The sequence below is a fragment of the Amblyomma americanum genome, chromosome 1 (genome assembly GCF_052857255.1).
Source record: "Amblyomma americanum isolate KBUSLIRL-KWMA chromosome 1, ASM5285725v1, whole genome shotgun sequence".
Taxonomy (NCBI): domain Eukaryota; kingdom Metazoa; phylum Arthropoda; class Arachnida; order Ixodida; family Ixodidae; genus Amblyomma; species Amblyomma americanum.
In genome coordinates, this window is record NC_135497.1 from 59,702,716 (window position 1) to 59,720,528 (window position 17,813).

Genomic DNA, 17,813 nt, shown 5'->3' on the forward strand with positions numbered 1-17,813 from the left:
ACCCCCCCTCTCCCTCTCACACGTGCTCTCACTGATGCTCATTTTTTTAAGTTCCTAAAGACGAGGGAAAAGGTACGGCTTTGACCAAACTCACTAGACAATAGCACAGGTCATAAAACAAGCCAACGGGAGAGTGCTTTCTACGCATTGTTGGGGAAAGGGTTTCAACCCCATTGCAGGCCACCAGTGTTGGGGATTGCACTTCAGCGCTACAGGTGCCACCAGAGTTCGAGGGGCCCTTGAGTAGCCTGAGTCGTTGAGCCCCGCAGTTCCCGTCTCCGAATGACGTTGTCGGACTCCGTTAAGGAGGAAAACTCTGCAGTAGGGTTTATTTACTTCTTCACAAGCATGAGAATCAAAAGTGGGGATCTGGAGCCGCACTCGCTGTCGAGTTTTATATCGTTCGCCGTCCCTAGATTCCTCAGGTTGAGGATGCCTTCGCCGGAGTGGGAGTGACCTGCAACTTTCATTCGCGCGCACAAGCTCACGCCACCGCACATATGGACATGCCCTAGTCACATGCCGAGCCAGAGGGAGAGAAGGATGCCGTCGGAATTATGCTGATTGCGGTAGATGACGTCAACTGGCCAGTCGAAGGTTCCCACGCGCCGCCGACACCTGTACTTCAATAATGACAGCCGACGCGCAAGGCCAGAACGCAAGGTCGGTAGAGAACACGAAAGGGGTCGTATGTCCATTGAGATGCCTGCGAAGATTGCGGATGATGACCGCCAGCCCACCGCTGTGCTCCCAACACCTACGAGCCACTGAAAACGAGGCTCTTGTATTCCCCAACATAGTCTCGGCGATTGGGGAAGATAACGTCGGCTGGGAGCGATCACCGTCGAGTTTCGTGGAGCTACCCAGTACAAACATAAGTGTTGGCTGCCAGCAGGCGAGACTTACTGTCGCCATTGCTCATCAAGTCTGGCTGTCGCCGTTCGTAACGAGCTCCTCCGTGGCCCGAAAAATCTCGACTGGCCGGCGTTCCCGACCGCTGGGCAGGAAGAGATGAGCTCGCGTGTGCGTTGTTTTCCTTGGTTGCAACATCAACTCCCAAGGAAAACCCCAAAGCACCAAACCCAAACGCAGGAAAGCATAGGTGGGACGTTCGAATCAAAAAAGAACTGCTCCACACGTAAATGTTCAGAATTCACTCATGACCCACCACGCTTCTCTATAGTGCCAAACAAAATCCTGCTCCAGAATACTGACCCCTCAATTCTGCCCGAGCTTAGGGTCAAAGCGACCGTGCGCGTCCCATCTGAGATCGCCAAAGACAAACTGCCATGTTATATGATAAGCGGTGGTGTGTCAAAGGCTATCGAGTTTGAATATAAACTCCATTCTTTATCAATCGAAGCTCTGATTCCCCTCTACCACCTGAATATCAAAAGTCTGCTTAAAATGGGGCCCATGTTCAGATTAATCTACGGGTTGTTCTCATAGAACCTTGAACACTCGACACTGAGAATAAACTGTTCCAGTTGAACTCACAAACTTTCCGACTGCGCATCACAATCCTTACTCATTCCCGCACTGGCGAGAGACTTCCCTTGAACTCAAGGAGTCAATTATGCACCTCATCACCATCATCTGCACAGAAAGGTGCTAAAGCTGTTCACCAGAAAATTCTGCAGCCTCAAATTTTTCTGTTAATCTCCGAATAACACAAACGGCTATGCGCCGCTAAACACGGGTACGCAAATGGGCACAAATACGCGAACTTTCTTTGCCTCTGCAAGGCATTACCTACACTGCCGTTAATGTCTCAAGAAACCCTTGATATCTCTACCAAGTTTGACATGCCCGAATCTACTGAGCACACAAAAGCAAACATGTGCCCAATTGAGAGCCAAAACCGTCTGTCACGAACGGTTACAATTAAGGAACGAACGTCTCATCTAGACGACTCTAGCTACCTTCCTGTGAGTGTCCTTGTCATCTGGTAGCACGGCAACTTGACACTCTTCATTGCTAAATCAACGGTGCAATAACTTTTACCGAAGTTATAAGAAAATACAACGATATCCGATCAACTTCGAATCATTAGCCCAAAACAAAAAAGCCTTTCCCTCTCAGATTTTACACACATAAAAAAGAGGAATAAAAAAACAGCTACTTCGAATGGCTACGCGGGGTGAAACCTGACTCACCACCCCCGCGTTGAAAGGACTATAGTCGGGTACAGCTTAAGAAGGCAGCGGCATTTGCCCCTGAAAGGCGGATGCACACGAGCCTCCGCCAATAGGCGCGCACTTCAGGTGACGTCATGAACCGGACGGCCAGTGACCCCGCCGTCGGAGAACATGCCTAAAATGGCCGCCCTCGCTTCGAACTGGGCCGAGTCGCGTCAGCTGTGTGCGTCTTCCTTCGTCAGAGTGAATTCGAATTGTTTGTGGGCGTCTGACATGTCGGAAATAATATTGCAAGCTTACGATGCACAACTTGTGCCGCGTGCGTTTGTTCTGAGCCGTGAGGCGACGAAAAAAGGTTACAGCGAACATCGGTGACTGCGCTGCGCTGCGCTGCGCTGCGCTTCGTCTGGAAACAGGATCCCGCAGCGGCACACCGCTGCAAACAAACATCGTGCGTGTTTGTTCTATGGTGTTTTGTTTTGCTCCTAAGTGAAGTTACGACGAGGAGAATTTGCCAAAGTCTGGTACCTACTGTGCGCGGCGGGTGTGTTAGTGTACTGTGCCCCTGAGTTTCACGTCGGACGTGGCGAAGTGATGGAGCAAAACTATTCTCAGGATAAATGAGAAAAGCGTGTGCGGATGAAACCAACCTACGAGTTCCTCAACCGAAAAGATTTGCGGAAGCAACCTCCAACGCAAAGATTTGTTGCTGCCAGCTCAGCGCGCAAACGATCGATCGTTGGCAGCAGTATGATAAGATAGCCGAGCGTCTAGCAGGGCGTCGTTCGAGTGTTGTGTAGCACCGTCGATTGATCACTTTCCACCAGTGCTAACAATCAGTGACTAACACGCGCTGCTTGAGCGAATGTCATTGGATTATTAACGGCCAGGCGTATGGGAGCAGTGTTTGTTTCCTTAATGTCAGCCTTAGTACTAATATAAAATTATGACCGATACACTGGTGCCTTCACAAGGGAGCTTGGCTGAATTCGCGTCTCTGTATGGCTTAGAATTCTTCACTCACTGCACGCGCCAGCTGTACAATGCCTGCTGTGACACAATCGCACATCAGTTGTGCTGCCAGCGCTCGACTTGCTTTCCCACAACACAGCTTTGCGCTGCTTTTCGATTGTTATGATATGTTGCTACTAAAACAATTCCAAGACAGTGAAGGCAACAGAGCCATTATGTACATCAAATAAAAGTACGACAAAGTAGGCACAGCTGCTTCGGAACTGACTCCTAATATCTCTACTCGCGTCTGCATTAAATGTGTGTGCATGTTTTCTTGCGTGTTTATTTATATTTGTTATTTCCACCTTTTTTGCATTTTAGATCTTAGTTTTCGCGCTCGCGTTTGTGTGCATGTGTGTGAATATGTGAGTGCTTCTGTGCGTGTATGTGTTTATTATTCCTATTTGTGTCCTTTTATTTTTGTGTTTGTTCTTGTAAGCATGCTGCATCCCCCTCTTTCTTTACAATTTCATTAACACGTCTCATTGAAAGCACCAAGTCCTGTGAATTGCAAGGCTGGCCTCTTCGATGTCATTAAATCCTTACATTCTTGCCTACCTTGCCTCCTCAGTCTGCCATCTTGCTGTGTTTTCTCCTACTATTCTGACCTTGCTTCTTGTGCTGTTGTCGCAACATGATTAACCAACTTGCACTAAAGAAAGTTCTATCAGCTGTGACGACAGAAACATTGTTCGATACAGAATGTTAAAAGCATCACGTGGCTTGCGCAATAACTTCGTATCTTACCCATGTTAATGTGTTTATGCATCAGTGGATATGGCAGCTCGCCAGGAGTGCACATGAAAGGGTGCCATATTGTGCAACAGCATTTTGCGATGTTGTTGCATTCAGTCTTAATAAATAGATGGTTTCGCTGCCCGTCACATGTGGGGGTACACATAACATTGTGCAGTGGATTATCATTTCCTGTCTTGACGCTTTCATTATTACAAATGCAGTTTTCTAGTGAATGGAGTCCAGCAAAGCAGTGCTGTGAGAGGTTTTTCAGCTTTCACCATTTATTACCTCACCAATATCACTATCTGGATCTGGCCGTCATTTTGCCTACGGCTTGTAATGAACAAAGTGACTCACTAAAACACGTTCAACCTTGCTGAGCATTGTTCCGGTACGTAAATATGACACAAAAAAATGCTAGCAAAGTTATTCACGTTAATAATTGTGCTTGCATTCGCGTTAATGCCAGAGTCAGATAAATAAATTAAAAATTGGCTATGACAAGGCTGCGCTTTCAGTGCATCCTGCTAACAGAGCCATAAAGCGTGCTCTGACTACTGTTATTTCAACATGGGGCCCGTCAAACTCGACTATGGCTGCCTGAATGAGCATTTTGGGCCTCAATAAGCTAATGATGCTTTATATTTATTCTCCTATTCTCATTACCTGTGTGGGCCAGATAACCAAAATAAACAATGCAACCACATGAATGTGCTTTGGCGTGCAAGCTGCTAACAGTGGCTGTCAGTTTCGTGTTGACTACTGGTATCGCAGCTGCACTGGCTATGACATGACTGCGATTACCTGTGCATACTGCTAACAGAGCCATAAAGCGTGCTCTGACTACTGTTATTTCAACATGGGGCCCGTCAAACTCGACGATGGCTGCCTGAATGAGCATTTTTGGCCTCAATAAGCTAATGATGCTTTATATTTATTCTCTTGTTCTCATTACTTGTGTGAGCCAGAAAACCAAAATAAACAATGCAACCACATGAATGTGCTTTGGCGTGCAAGCTGCTAAGAGTGGCTGTCAGTTTCGTGTTGACTACTGGTATCGCAGCAGCACTGGCTATGACATGACTGCGATTTCCAGTGCAGACTGCTAACAGAGCTATAAAGCGTGCCTTGAATACTGTTATTTCAACATGGGGCCAGTCAAACTAGATGGTGGCTGCCTGAATGAGCATTTTGAGCCCGCCAAATATAATCAGAGTTAACAGTTGTGTTTCAATTCAGATATGCCAGCATTTAAACATGTTTCTATGCCAGTTCTTAAATCGAGAACAATGTGTGCAGGACGTTTATTATCAGAATTGAGCTTCTATTATAAGGAATACGCCATCAATGGAACTGCTTATTTATTTCAGAGGTCATGGAATGGATGGTTGTCTGTTGCGAACCAACGGGAAAATTTTGGTAGCCCTAATAAAGGCTTTTATTTCGTTAAAAGAAGCCGTTATATTTCGTCGAGCGGCTCAATGCCAGACTGCTCGCAGTCGGAGTCGCTTTCTTCAGTGTCATCTTCACCCAGCTGGATGATGATGGGTTGAATGTGCTCACTCCCAGACGTGTCAAGTCTGAACTTTGCCTCCAAGTCCATCACGTGCTGAATGCTCTTCGCCGAGTCTTCCGCCGCTACGTGCTTGATTTTCTCCCTCAAGATGGCGTCGACCGTGGACAGCTTGAAGTCTCTGTTGTCCGCAGCGATGCCATTTTTGACCTTCGCCCAAACAAGCTCAATAGGATTAAATTCGCAGTGGTACGGCGGGAGCCTGAGTACAATGCAACCGGCGCTTACAACTGCATTGTCTACGATGTAGCTCAGAAAGCGTGACTTTACAGATGCCACCAGCTCAAGCAGCTGCTTCTTTATCATCCTTTCAGCGTAGGTGATCTTCTTGCTTGTGAGCCACTCCTGTATCTTCTCCTTCTTCCAGGCCGTCGTTGGCAATTTCTCTTCTCGCCGGCTATAGTAAGGTGCATTGTCTAAACCAATGACGCTACCAGCTGGCAACTTCTGCAGAACACCATTAAACCAGCCCTCAAAGCGATTGCCGTCCATTTTCTCGGGGTAGTCGCCTGTCTTTTGGCCTCGGAATACATCCAAGCAGCCGTCGACGAAGCCATCCTCGCTGCCAATGTGCGTGACGATCAGGCGCTGACCTTTCCCAGAAGGTTGTTTTAGACCCGTCGTTAGGCCATTTGCTCGAGCGAACAGGCGTCCGCGCTTCTGCACCACGGTGTCTGTCCACACGATCGACCGAGTGTGTCCCGCCGTCACCCATGTCTCGTCCAGGTAGAAGATCTTTCGGCCTTCCGCTCGGTAGCGCTCCACGTCACGGAGGTAGCGATTCCGCCAATCGGTGATGTCATCCCGGTCTTTAAGCAGCGAGTGGCGGCTTCTCTTTTCGTGCTTGAAGCCGATCTCGGCAAGCGGGCGACGCACAGTCCACCGCCTTAATGATGGGAGTTCCATACGTTCCGAGAACTCGATAGTGATCTTCTCGACCGTCGGTATCTCGTTGCGGCGAAAGAAATCGTGCACACATGACCTCAGCGCGCACAACGTGAAGCTGTCAAACGTCGCGTTGCGTCTTCTCTTCTCCGCATTGCGTGGGCGCTTTCGGGACGGCGTCGTCAGTTTTCCACCCGAAAAATGCGAAGCTTTAACTTCCTTCCTCACCCTGAACACAGTCCTTTCGCTGACACCGAGCATGTCAGCGACAAACTTGCTCGTCTCCTCTACGCTGCGTTCAGGCTCCCTGTTACGCCAAAACGTGTAGCAGTGGAAGATCATGTTGCGTGAATCGCCGTTCAGGATGCGGCCGCTCTTGCTCTTGCCGAGGCTCCTTGGTGGTGTGATCATCGATGCGACACAAGGCTCGTTCGGCAACAAAGGCTCGCGTTCCGAAGTCACCTCGCTGGGCTCCATGGCGGAAAAGAGACACGGAATGCCGTGCGCGAACGTGCGTGAACTCACGAGATTGTCGGTTCGCAACCGCAAAAAAACGACAAGTAGCAATTGAGAAATAAGCCTCAGACATTAAAAAATAAGCTTGTGAAAACACACAAAAAGTACATATGAATCCTTTGCTATTGAGCCAGACTGTTCTGAAATTACACGCACGGTGCCGTCGATCTCGCTCCGTTGCAGACGACGCACAACGTTGAAGAAGGCACGGAGTTATTTTTCTCTCGCGATCCGGCATGTGCTGAAAGCATTTGCATCATGATAGTTTTACTAAACCACTCATCAAGATACACAAATCTCATTTATACAGAGAAATACGCGTTTTAAAAGCAGTCTATATTTTGAGCGGGACTATTTCTTTAGTCGCGGAGGCAATTGGCTGCTGCGTTTCGGTCATCTGGGCGGGGCCTCTCCTGTCTTCTAAAGTTGTACCCGACTATAGTCTTTCTGACTGATTGTACTGCTGTGCACTCGTAACAAAAAGCTACTGGAAAAACCCATTCCTGATCGCTACTGTCACCTCTACAAAGCCTCGATGCGTTCAGGTCTTGGTACCGCATGCAAACGGAAGAGCCGACACTGTGTAATGTGCTGTGACGAGCGCAAGAAGCAGCTCATTGTTATCGCCCTAAGCCCGAAGTTCGGCTACCCTTTCGCCCTGCGCGCTTCGTAGAATACATCGCCGAAAGTGAAGGACCAGTCTTTCTTCTCAAGTGCGCGCCCCAGACAATCCTGTATGTGTGGTCTCTGTTGCGCGATGGGTACGCTCGCATGCTCTGAGGGTCGCGCAACCCACTGCCTTCTGATCCCTCCTAGCCGGCTTTGCCTGTTCTCTCACCGCGTGCTTGTCAGGCGTGCGCGGTCTGACTCTTCTTGGAGGCCGATGCTCCTTGAAGCATTTTGCGCCTGTTCTCGTTGGAAAACGTACCCTTCCCTTTTCCAATGAGGGAAGGATTTTCTTTCCCTTCTGCCGCATTTCCATCTGCGCAGCTGAATTTAGGGGTTGACAATCTATCCGTTTTTTCTTGGTCCTTGTCCTTTTCCTTTTAATTGATCTAGACTGTTCTGTGCCCGTCTTCTGATCACAACTAGCTTCCTCTAGTTTTTCAGTCGCACCTCAGAAACTTTCATCAAATTCAAAGATGGCCTTCTTGCCTTCGCAGCAGAGTGTCAGCTCCACACAGCTGACAGGCGGACCTTCACCTGCCCCAGAGTTGTTCAGTTCGCTTCCCTGAAGGTAGTCCTCCACCGCCTGCTTATCGCTCAGAGGGATTTGCTCTTAAACACACTGCTCTTCCAGAATTTGGACTCCATCGAAACTCTGTCGCCTCAATCTAAACGCGGTCGAACCCAACCGCGGCTGCCGCGTTTGGGTGGAGGCGAAACGCTAAGGCGCCCGTCGTGTCACTGCACGTTAAAGATCCTCAGGTGGTCGAAATTTTTCCAGAGCCCTCCACTACGGCACCTTTTAAAGCGAAAGCTTTACTGGCCGCGAACTTGCAATGTCACCGTGGCGGTGCTCCGAGGAGGCACATGACGTCACAATGCGCGCCTCGCCGCGGATATTTCTCTCTCTCTTGCTTCCTAGTCACTACTGCGCATGCGCCACTAGTAGCAGAGAGCCACAGGTGTTCCGCCGCTGCCCAGCTCCGCGCCTTTCCTCAAAATCCATCTTCCAATTTTCAGTTTTCTCTTCTTTCCCTCCCTCTTTTATCCCTACCTTTACGACATGGTTCGGGTGTCCACCGAGATATGTGAGACGGTTACTGTGCCATTTCCTTTTCTCAAAAAACAAAAAAAAATGAGCCGACGGCGTTCGTAGGGTTCATTGGCGTTGACAACTTTGTGAAGGCGGTTCATTTTCACGAAAGGAAAGGCGCACAACCGGCTCCGTGGGTCAGGGGAGACCTCATTCTCGCTTTCATGTACGTGGTGTTAGTGTCCAACTGAAAAAGCCCGCTTTGATTGCGTTACGCACACTGGATAGGCAGCGTACCCTCCCTGCCACTCTGGGAGGTGGCATGCAGTTAATAGTTGATCGCGAGAGATTGATCACCAAATGAACGCTGCGGCCTAGATATTGCTGCAGTGCCGCATGTCAGCCACAATGCTGTCAGCGCTAATGCATTCAGACCATATCTCTCTCCTCACCACCAGATGTATCAAAGTACGTATGAGGTGTCCGCATATTCAGGGAGCCAGTTATGCGCCCTTCCTTTCCTCAAAGCCATCGCCGTCAAGAACAATGTCAACGCCAACGCCAATGAACGCAGTGAACGCCGACGTCTTTCGCTTTGCATGTCCCGGATTCCTGAGCTTATCCACATTAATTTTTCTTCCTTTCTTCTTTCACTCGCTCCTTTATATCTTCCCTTACTACGCAGTTCGTGTTTCCACCGAGATATGTGAGACAGTTACGTCGCCATTTTCTTTCCTCAAAAAAACAATTTTCAATTTTTATACCATCTCAACACTCAGAGTGCGCATCCGCCTCCTGAGGATCCCTGGACACACGGGCGATGACGACTGGAACCAGTCCGCTCACAACGCGGCTCAGTATAGTGTCTCCTTCCTTCTTCCACTAGCATACCCCGCCATTACGGATGGCCCTGCTGATCTGTCCAGCAACTTGGCTCTCGCAGCATGCAGTCTAGAGCGTACCAAACAGAGGAGACGTGCACCACTTAACGGCCGTTACAGCACCGGGTTACCTTCCTCATTTGCATATGGCGGTGTCGTCATTTTGACGTCACGATGTCAAAATTGAGACTTTTTTGAACAGCGATCCGTAATACCACCCCTAGTGGAGTGAGCGGCGACGGAAGCGACGTCTACGGCGGCGCCTTCTGTTAGAGCGCGGCTGCGGCGTTGCTAGGCAACGGCAGCTCAAGGTCGTTCGTATGCCACACCATACGGCATACGGCTGAAGTGGGACCACGCGACTAGCCCACCTGGCTGCTGGGCACATTACCGTGTTGGTATATAAGCGAAGAAGCCAACGCTCCAAGCTTTTGGTTAGCCCTTTCACATGGGGGATGAAAACGGCTATGCTTACCCCCTTTTCTCCTCACCCACCCGAGCGAGCTGTGAGGCTGCCCTGCTCGGCTGCTCTATGTTAGAGCGCCAAATATCCCTCGTCGCTAGGGCCTGAGCTGCCGCGGAAGCAAGAGGGGTCCCGCACTAGAGACCTCTCCTAGAATTTCTAAGGGGCTGGCTCTTAAGGCCAGTTGCCACTCTCTCCTGTAAAAAGCCGTAAATGTTTTCTACCACCACCACCACCGGACCGCAGCGCCGGCGTTTCGAGGGAGGCGAAATTCAAAGGCGGCCGTGTGTGATGTCTGTGCAGGTTAAAAAAAACCCAGGCGGTCGAAATTATTCTGGAGCCCTCCACTACACAACCTCTTTCTGTTCCTTCTTTCGCTCCAACATTCCTGCCTTCCTGCCTTCCCTTACGACGCGATTCAGGTGTGCACCGAGATATGCGAGACAATTACTCCGCCATTTCCTTTCCTCAAACGCCAATTTTTTAGCATAGGGCTCGACACACCCTTCTGGCTACATTTTGTGTGGCGATTCAGCAGCGACCGCACATTTTCTCGCCACTTTTCTCGGCGCTTTGCGGGATTTTTCATTAAAGAAACGTGACATTTGATGAGATGAGTGACGCGCTTCATCATAAGAGATTTTTCTTGCGAATTAGCGTGGAACTCTTTCAGTAAAACTCTCTATAACTAGTGCACATTGTCGGTTTCTTTCTAATATACTGTGCAGGCATGGGCTATGCCCCCGCGATTTTTTTAGCATTAAATGGGCTCTTTTTTGGCGTGAATGATAAAAATGCCTTTCTCAAGATATGTTTACGGACCTTCGCCCAAATAAAAGCGGTATGTGTTGATGGATACACGGCCAGCGTACCTATGTGCTTCACGCTAGGAGCGTTCCGTATTTTGTCGCAATGGCATTGCTGGCTCCTCAAGAGCCATAGTCTTAAGCGGTCCCGCCGTGCCTGCGAGTACCAATCTTCAGATTGTCAGAGACAGGCAGGCCTGAATACATCGTTTACGCGAAGTCTACCGTGTCGAGCCTATGGGAATTACCGAGATATGGAGCGCGTTTGCCGGCGGTGTGGCTCCTCGGACCACTTTCGGGCGCAATGCTCGGAGCATTCCTGCGGACGCTGCGGTGTCCACAGCCACCGGAGCGGAGTCTCCGTCCAGCTCTCCCGACGCTGCAGTGATCACCAGCCGAATGTAACGTATTTGTAAGGCCGCCCCTCTTTTCCAGCTGCATACCTTTGCAGAAAGCAGGACGCCGGCACACGCGGAAACAGCTCCCCAGCATAAGCGACACCCTCCTACTACATACCGGGAATGAAAATTGTCCCTTGACGCACGGACCCCCCCCCACCCCCTTACGATGGGGGCTATCGCCGGGAAGGCACCCACAGCTTCCCGCCGTGCCTCGTGAACAAAAGCGCATTCCCAGACGGGTCGTAACGGACACCTGTCATGGCAGACAGGCAGTACTCGCCAAGAATGTGGAAAGACAGCCGCTAGTGAACAAAAGCGCATTCCCAGGATGGCCGTGACGGACACCTGTCATGGCGGACAGGCAAGACTCGCCAAGAATGTGGGAAGACAGGGGCGACCCTTAATCTGGTTTCCCGGAGCGACAGACGAACCCCTTCATGCTTATTAGCTCTGTCCCGCCGTCGGTAGCGCGGCAGCATCGTGGGCCCTTACGCCCCCTCCTCTGTTGCTGACGAGCGACGCGGACCGATGGTGGGTGGCGGTATGCATGCCTGAGGCAAGGATTAGCTCCGAAGGGAGAGCCTGTGGATACTCTCACCTGAGAGAGAGTGGTGGCGTTTTTGTTGTTTATTTAGTTTGTATTGTTAACAAGAATCTGGGTTCGAGGCTAAGCCCAACACAAGGGGTTGCCCCACTTGGGTTCGAGGCTAAGCCCAACCCAAGGGGTTGTCCCCATCTCGCATGTTATTTTTCATTGGAGAATTGATGCTTTGGGCGGGCCACTGAAAATGACCGCCCTTAGTCCTTTGTTAATCAAGTGCTTAAAAGCGCATGTAAACGGATGCAGTCGAGTCCAGTTTGAGCTGAGGCTCCATGCTTAGCATGTAATGTGATGCTACTTAGGCTCTAACCTGCGCGGTCGATGAGTAAAGTAGTGCAAAGTTTGTTCTTTTGTAAATTCAGTTTTGCTTTTTCCAGTTTAACTCTCTGTATATGTATGTTGTAAATATATGCTCTGCTGTCATCATCTACAAGCTCGCCTCCTGTTTATCTTCCAAGCCGAACGACACTAGAGGAAGGGTTTGTGAACCATCCTCGAAGAAACGAACGACCTTTTGAAATTCTACTGGCGCAGCACGACAGGCTTCGGCACGTCTCATCTCAAGGCCAGGCATCGCAGTGACAACCACAGGCCATCCGACACGGAGCAGCGAGGAGCTGTCAAGGGACGACTCCACCTCGGCTGCTGCCAACGCTGGTGGAACGGACGCATCATCCGGGCTCTGGGCGGCAGACAACAGAAGATCTCCGCCGGGTGAGAGGGATTTCTTGCGTTTTGTTGAGGCAGGTATAGTGGTTAGTTTGTGAGGCCCATGGTCGATACAAGGAGAACGTTAGCCGCTAAAGATAGCGAATCTAATCCTGAGAATGAAATGAGGTCGAATCCTCGCCAGGAGCAGCAATCGCTAGAGGGCGGTGTAGAAACGGGGATGGATCAGAACGAGGGAACGAATATGGAGGATGATTTCAGTGTGGAGAGCATGTTACAGGCCGACGACCAGAGACAGACATTGTTGCTAGGCGCTACAGGAACTGATACAGAAAAAAATGGCTATTCGCCGTATGGAGTTAAAAATGGAAATGGAACTACGAATGCGTGAAATTGAATCCAGGGAGCGACTGGCACTTAAGCAGATGGAGCTTGGGCTGTCGAATGGTCGAATGTCACCGCTTGGGTCGGTGCAGAGTGATGAACGGTGTATAGGCTCAGATTCAATATCACAATGTGCGAAAGTCCTTAAGGGCTACAGAATGCCATGCGATGCAGATGTACCATTGTGGTTTGAGGAGGTGGAGAAGCTTTTCACTACTTTCAATGTTCCAGACAGTAGCCGAGTGCACTTAATTTTGCCGGCACTGACAGAGCGAGTCAGATACTTACTTCGTAACCTCAACCGAGCCGAATGCACTGATTACGAGGCTGTAAAAACAGCGGTTCTAGAAGAATTAAAACTCACTCCGACTGAGTATCTTGAGAGATTTGAAAAAGCAGCGAAAAGGAAGGAGGAAACGTGGGCTCAGTTTGCGTCTCGCGTGAAAACGTATTTAATGTACTACATCCAGGCTAGAGAGGTAGACTCAAAAGAGGCTTTGACCGATCTCATGGTGTCCGATCGCATTAAGGCAAGCCTCAGCCCGGAGGGCATTGAGTATGTGCGCCTTCGAGAAGGAGAGAGTTGGCTGAAGCCTAAAGAAATATCAAAGGCCCTACAGACCTAAGAGCAAGCAAAAGGTAAAGGGCGGGCTGCGAGACAGATTACAGTGTCAGTACTGCAAACGGGCCAAAAGCAGGGTAATGTTGAAAAACCCGCAGTAAAGTGCCACCAGTGCCATGGACTGGGTCATGTTGCTAGGAATTGCCCCCGTGTAACAGCAAATGAGCCGCGCCAGCAACAAGCATATAGGCACAGGCGGAGGGTGCAAAAGGTCGCGCTGGTAGATGAGACAGAAGGAAAGAACGCAGCGGTAAACCAAGGCGCGGTTTTAACTGCAAAAGTAGGAATGCCTATGCAAAATTCAAGGGCAGCCGCAACGAGACTACAGTTCGTAGAGCTTTTATGCGGAGACGTCTGCACAGAGTCATTGCTTGATACGGGTAGTGAAATCACGGTAATGAGAGAGAGCATACTACCGCAGGCGCTGGCGGAACCATCGGGGACAGTGAAGCTAGTGTCGGCTTTCGGCAGATCTATTCAGGCGAAATTGGCGACGATTCCTCTAAGAATATCTCATAAAGGAACAATCGCAGACGATCCCAAGATAGGCATAGTATGTGCCCTCACCAATGAGCTTACTGAGGGGGTGGACTGTTTGCTGTCGTCAGAAGACTGGCAGCTGCTTAGGAAGCACAGCGATAGAGCGTTCACAACAAGTCCTAGTACTACAGTCAGTATGGCGGCGAATAAAGAACCTAAAAATGCGGCAAATCAGAAGTGTGAGGCACTGGCTTGCGAAGTTGGCAGGGTACCAAATGATGACGTTCCGCGAGACGAAGCAGAGCCACCTGGGACAGAAGATGCAGTGGCACTGTCTAGCCAGCGAGAAATGTTTCGAGCAGCGCAGCTCGCTGACGAGAGCTTGAGGAAGGCATGGGAAAATTCTAAGCACGGAAAAGCGGGTATGTTCATTACTGAGGGAATTCTACACCATTGGGACTCAATAGCGGGCACTAAAGTGCGACAACTGGTGCTTCCGCAAGAAAGACGAAAGGAAGTTCTGTCCTTGGCGCAAGAATCGCTGTGGGGTGGACACCTGGGTCCAAGGAAGACCAAGGCCCGCATAAAGTACAACTTTTATTGGCCTGGTATGGAAAAGGAGATCTCACAGTACTGCCAGTCTTGTCATGGGTGCCAAATACGCTCAGACCGGCGTCACTCTGACAACATACCCATAACCCCATTGACTCGGCCTGAACACCCCTTTCAGGTTGTTAACGTAGCTGTCATAGGGCCTCTTGACACGCCATCTGGAAGGGGTCACAAATATGCTCTGTGCCTTGTCGATTTATGCACGAGATGGCCAGAGGTCGTATGCCTTCGTTCCCTGACTGCAAAGGCTGCGTGTGACGCCCTTTTATAAATATTCAGTCGAACCGGAATTCCGCAGACAATCTGTTCGGATCAGGGAACAAATTTTAAGGCTCAACTCACGCAACTGATGCTAGAAAAATTAGGTTGTTCCCCTCGATTTTCTCCTCAGAACATCCTGAAAGCAATGGCACCGTGGAAAGATGGAATCGGGTGCTTAAGAATATGCTGTTTCATGTCATAGAAAAGGACCCGCATAATTGGGATAAGCTGCTCCCTTTTGTGTTGTGGGCTTACCGCGAAGTTCCCCACGACACTACGGGCGTAGCACCCTTTCAGCGTTTGTATGGTCGAAACCCGACAGGTCCGCTTACGGTTCTTCGCCAAACGTGGGCAGGAGAAGTCAGTGTACCAGCGACGCTAAGGGAGGAGCCAGCTAAATACTTGAAACAGCTACGGGAAAAGTTTGAGCTAGCGGCCAGTGTGGCTGGGCTCACAAGCACGGTGCGACAGGCTAGCTACGCAGAAGCCTACAACAGAAGGATGCGGAACAAAGTCTTTAACGTGGGCGATCAAGTGCTCATTTTTGACACAGACCGCACCACTAAGATGGCCCCGAAGTGGTTCGGTCCCGTCACAGTAATTGGGTGTGAAAGGCAACATTCGTATCGGGTAGAGAACGAACAGGGAAAATGATCAGTGGTGCACGCCAACCGGATGAGACCGTACTATGCGAGGGTGAGCCATTTGGGGTGGTGTTTGATGAAGATCATGAGTTTGGGGAAGTAGAGTGCGCGCCACAAGTTGCGCCACCGCTACTAGACGACGACCTAATACCATTAGAAAAGTTAGCCCACCTACGGGAGCAGGAGCAGAATGAAGTGCGAAGACTGTTCACAAAGCACCGCTCACTTTTCGATGGCAAGCCGGGACTGGCAAAAGTAGGCGTACACCGAATTGAGCTAGAGGAAGGGTTCAAACCGAAAAAAGCTTTTCCTTATCGGGTGCCTGAATTACTCAAGAAAGAAGTAAGCCGCCAAGTGGAGGAGTTACTTAAGTTAGGAATAATTTATCGTGTAGAAAGTGAATTTGCACACCCAGTTGTGTGCGGGGGAAAGAAAGATGGTTCAATGCGAATGCATATTGACCACCCAAATTTGAATGCAGGAACTCGGTCAGATGCGTTTCCGATGACTAACTCACAGGAGCTAATTTTTCGGGTCGGCCGCGCGCAGTTTATCACGCTAGTGGATATAAGGCGTGCCTACTGGCAGGTACGGATGAACCCGCACAGCCAAGCACTTACTGCATTTGTGACGCATGAGAGGCCAGACCATGTCCAGCACGCATTAGAAGAGAAGCTCGATTATTGGCTCTTCGGCGCCGTGGTCAATGTCGTCTCTGGCCACAACCCCCTGTCATACTTGACGACGTGCACTCCACACGGGGCAAAATTGGCTAGATGGGCGCTGCCACTTCAGCGTTATAACCTAACAGTGAAACATAAGAAATGCACCAAGAATAGAAACACAGATGCGCTATCCAGGCTCCCCAACTAGACATGGGAGTCAGGTACCACTATGCCAGCCTCGAGAAGGCGTGAATGTGCCCACTCAACCAACGCTCGATGAGCAGGGTGCCGTGTGTTGAAGTCGGGCACTTACGAAGAGACTTCTGCTTGGCGTCTGCACAGAACGGTGCCCGTGAGTGTTGTGCGCAGACTTGTGAACAGTGATGAACAATGTGGCTTTGTGTGTGCTTCAAATGTGGACTCTGCGCAGTGCATGATGTGGCTGCCCGTTCAGTGAACTGTACAGCAGCATGCACCAATGTTGTGCCTTGTAGCTTTTTTTTATTGATTGTTTCTTTGCTTTGGTTCTCGAAGATTTGAGTACCCAGGAGAAACTCTGCCCCTGGAGGGCTGACATTTGTAAGGTGAAAGTGTTGCGGCCTCTTTGTTAGGAAGCGTAAACGAGCTGATAGCAAGCTCGGTTTATACTCTTAGAGGGGGCGTGTAAGGCCGCCCCTCTTTTCCAGCTGCGTACCTTTGCAGAAAGCAGGACGCCGGCTCACGCGGAAACCGCTCCCCAGTCTCGCCCCGAGTACATACCGGGATTGAAAATTGTCGCTTGACGCACTGACCCCCCCCACCCCCTTACGACGTGGCCTATCGCCGGGAAGGCACCCACAGCTTCCCGCCGTGCCTCGTGAACAAAAGCGCATTCCCAGAAGGGCCGTGACGGACACCTGTCATGGCAGACAGGCAGTACTCGCCAAGAATGTGGAAAGACAGGCGCAAGTGAACAAAAGCGCATTCCCAGGATGGCCGTGACGGACACCTGTCATGGCGGACAGGCAAGACTCGCCAAGAATGTGGGAAGACAAGGGCGACCCTTAATCTGGTTTCCCGGAGAGACAGATGAACCCCTTCATGCTTATTAGCTGTGTCCCGCCGTCGGTAGCGCGGCAGATCGTGGGCCCTTTCGCCTCCTCCTCTGTTGCTGACGAGCGACGCGGACCGATGGTGGGTGGCGGTATGCATGCCTGAGGCAAGGATTAGCTCCGAAGGGAGAGCCTGTGGATACTCTCACCTGAGAGAGAGTGGTGGCGTTTTTGTTGTTTATTTAGTTTGCATTGTTAACAAGAATCTGGGTTCGAGGCTAAGCCCAACCCAAGGGGTTGTCCCCATCGCGCATGTTATTTTTGATTCGATAATTGATGCTTTGAGCGGGCCACTGAAAATGACCACCCTTAGTCCTTTGTTAATCAAGTGTTTAAAAACGCATGTAAACGGATGCAGTCGAGTCCAGTCTGAGCTGAGGCTCCATGCTGAGCATGTAATGTGATGCTACTTAGGCTCTAACCTGCCCGGTCGATGAGTAAAGTAGTGCAAAGTTTGTTCTTTTGTAAATTCAGTTCTGCTTTTTCCAGTTTAACTCTCTGTATATGTATGTTGTAAATATATGCTCTGCTGTCATCATCTACAAGCTCGCCTCCTGTTCATCTCCCAAGCCGAACGACGCTAGAGGAAGGGTTTGTGAACCATCCTCGAAGAAACGAACGACCTTTTGAAATTCTACTGTATTCTCGGCGCCGCTGCTATTCACACGAG

At 50.1% G+C, this 17,813-nt stretch overlaps 1 pseudogene; it reads left to right on the forward strand.

The window, feature by feature from the left end:
- Nucleotides 1-12,722: 12,722 nt before the first annotated feature.
- LOC144098775 (uncharacterized) lies at nucleotides 12,723-14,457 on the forward strand (annotated as a pseudogene).
- Nucleotides 14,458-17,813: the final 3,356 nt, after the last annotated feature.